The following is a 2,594-nucleotide window of genomic DNA, read 5'->3' on the forward strand; positions in this document are numbered from 1 at the left end:
TGACTTTGATCAGTGGTTCTCACTTCATCTTCTCAGTATAAAGTTCAAAGCGAGCTGGCCAGGAGTTGAACCTAGAATCTTCTGATCCGTAGTCAGACTCGTTATCCATTGCGCCACCAGCCCTGTGAAGAAGCTGCTATGTTCATGTGTGCTTGCTGTTACAGAAAAGCCCAACAAGGTGGTGGCATTTTCAGGGGACACAATAGTGCAGTGGTCAGCACTGTGGCCTCCCAGCAAGAAGGTTCAGCTCTCCTCCTATTTGGTTGCAAGGAACCTGAATCAGTCCTCAGTGGAGCCGTGCTGCTGAGGCTGAGTGAGGCTGAGTGAGGGACTGAGCAGGAGCCAGCAGGTCCAAGCAGGTTCAGGCAAACTCCCCTCAGTCCACCAACATCAAAGCAGAGGAACAGAGTTCATCTAACAACATGATTCATATCATCTCCTCTTGGAATGTTCTGGAACTACAAGTACACTTAAAATGGCCGACTTATGACAACAGAAGGAACTTTGAAGTAGATTTGATTTATTTAAGTCAGTGACAGTCATTTTTTTCAAGAACTTAGTTCAGGTAACTTGATTGTTTTACCAAGATGAGCTTTAATGTTAAAACATTGAAACAAGACCTTCATGTATTTATGATGACATCACCAATAGGAGCCTTCCCAGTCTGTCAGGGGGTAGAATTCAGTCACCACCAATGACATCAGAGTCAGAGTTTAGACATCAAAGACAGACATTAAAGCCTCTCTTATTAAAAAAAATTAAAGTGTTATATCTTTGAAAATATACTGCAATACATGAAATACTATATTTCCATGGATGGTAACCTTGTTCTTATATTCTTTAATATACTGCAATAGTAATGGACCCTCTATGACACTGTAGTGATGAATCTATCAAGGAGTAAAAATGATTATAATCTGAATTTTGAAGTCAAGTTTGAGATCAGTTTGATCCTCTCTCTCTCTCTCTCCCTCTCTCTCTCCCTCTCTCTCTCCCTCCCTCCCGCCCTCTCTCTCTCTCTCTCTCCCTCTCTCTCTCCCTCCCTCTATCTCTCTCTCTCCTTCTCTCTCTCTCCCTCCCTCTCCCTCTCTCTCTCTCAGGAGCTTTTAAATGAATATTTTAATAAAACAGAACAGGAGACTGAAGAGTGATCACTCAAACCCACAGGCTGAATGGGACATCTTTTAAAAATATTGAACCACTGAGTAAAACCATAGAAGCGCTCCTGTCTAGTCGGTGCTAACAAGTTAGCTGTTGCGTGAGTCCAGCTGTGCTGTCTAGGAATCCTGGTCAAAAGCCTCCACTCATCAAACAGCTGGTGTGTTGGTGGATCTGTGGATCCTGCTGGAAGAAGCAGGATGGAGCTCTGAATGGTTCCTGTCTCAAAGAGCTTCTCTGTGCAGCTCCCATCAGCTCCTAAAAACAGGAAACCAGCAGATTCACTGTTGAACGGTGGCATTAAAATGTCTCAAAAGCTGTCCTGTCCACCATTTGTTGGTGCAAAGACATTTAAAAACACCAGTTGAACATTTTCCAAAGTTGCTCTCACCTTCTTTCAAACACCTGGAATGATTTCCTCCAAATCAAAAGAAACTGGTAAAAAAACAACAACAAAAACTCCTGGAGAATCAAACTCCAGCCTCTGCTCCAACTGGACTTGGGACTTCAAATGACCCCCATTAAAAGCCTGCCTGCATCCCCATTCACTGACTGTTGTGCTGTGGGTCTCCTGGACAAACATGGCAGGGATCCTCTTGATCTCCAGGAGTTTAAAAGAGCAGCTCTTTTAAAATGGGTTCTGGCTCCATTCAGGTTTAGAGAGCTGAGACTAAAATCACACATGAATGAAAGAGGGAACCCAAGAAAACAAGTCAGCGTGAAAGAGGAGCAGATTTTAAAACTCCTCATCATTTCCACCTCCAGGAGTGAAGCCTCCCGGGACCCAAGAGGCTCCAGCTGGCAGAGCTCTCACTGGTTTCTCCACCACCTCGCTAACCTGAGCTGGAGCATCTGAGAACCAAACAGTGACCCCCTTCATTCCAGAGCCGACTCCACAAACTCTGAGCCCCCACTTTACCCACAGCCAGCAGGCCTCCTCAACACTGCATGACACACGACGACTAAATTTAACACTGAAGCGTCTCATCCAGAGATCTGTGACATGAGTCTGCTGTGGAGGGTCAATCTGTCTGTCCACATTCAGATCATTAACACAGCAACTCCTAAGCACCAGCAGAGCCTGTTCATCGTCCCTGGGTGGGCTCGAACCACCAGCCTCTCGGTTAACAGCCGAGCGCGCTGACCGATTGCGCCACAGAGACTCTGAGTCTCCTGCTTTTCATGAAGAGTTTTCAGGCTAAATTCAGTGTGTGAGGTCCACACTGCACATTTGAGGGACCATGAAGGACAGAGGAAAGTCTGACTGTCATGGTGAAAGCCTTCAGCACTAGAACTGAAACAGCCCCATCATCTTAACCCCCCCAGACCAAACAGGCTTCATCAGAAACAGACCCCCCTCCTAGAACATCCAGAGATCATCAGTCTGATTAATAGAACATGGCAAACAAACAAGAACATGTTATTGTTTGATCAGA

General features: G+C 45.5%; 1 non-coding gene across 1 annotated transcript; it reads right to left on the bottom strand.

Annotated features, from left to right (window-relative positions):
• Positions 1–2,247: 2,247 nt before the first annotated feature.
• Positions 2,248–2,321, bottom strand: trnan-guu (transfer RNA asparagine (anticodon GUU)). Its single transcript has one exon. It is a non-coding gene; the product is annotated as a tRNA-Asn (tRNA).
• Between the last annotated feature and the right edge of the window lie 273 nt (positions 2,322–2,594).

Source organism: Aulostomus chinensis, chromosome 1 (genome assembly GCF_037954235.1).
Source record: "Aulostomus chinensis isolate RoL2024-O1b breed Wild chromosome 1, RoL_Achi_v1.0, whole genome shotgun sequence".
NCBI lineage: Eukaryota > Metazoa > Chordata > Actinopteri > Syngnathiformes > Aulostomidae > Aulostomus > Aulostomus chinensis.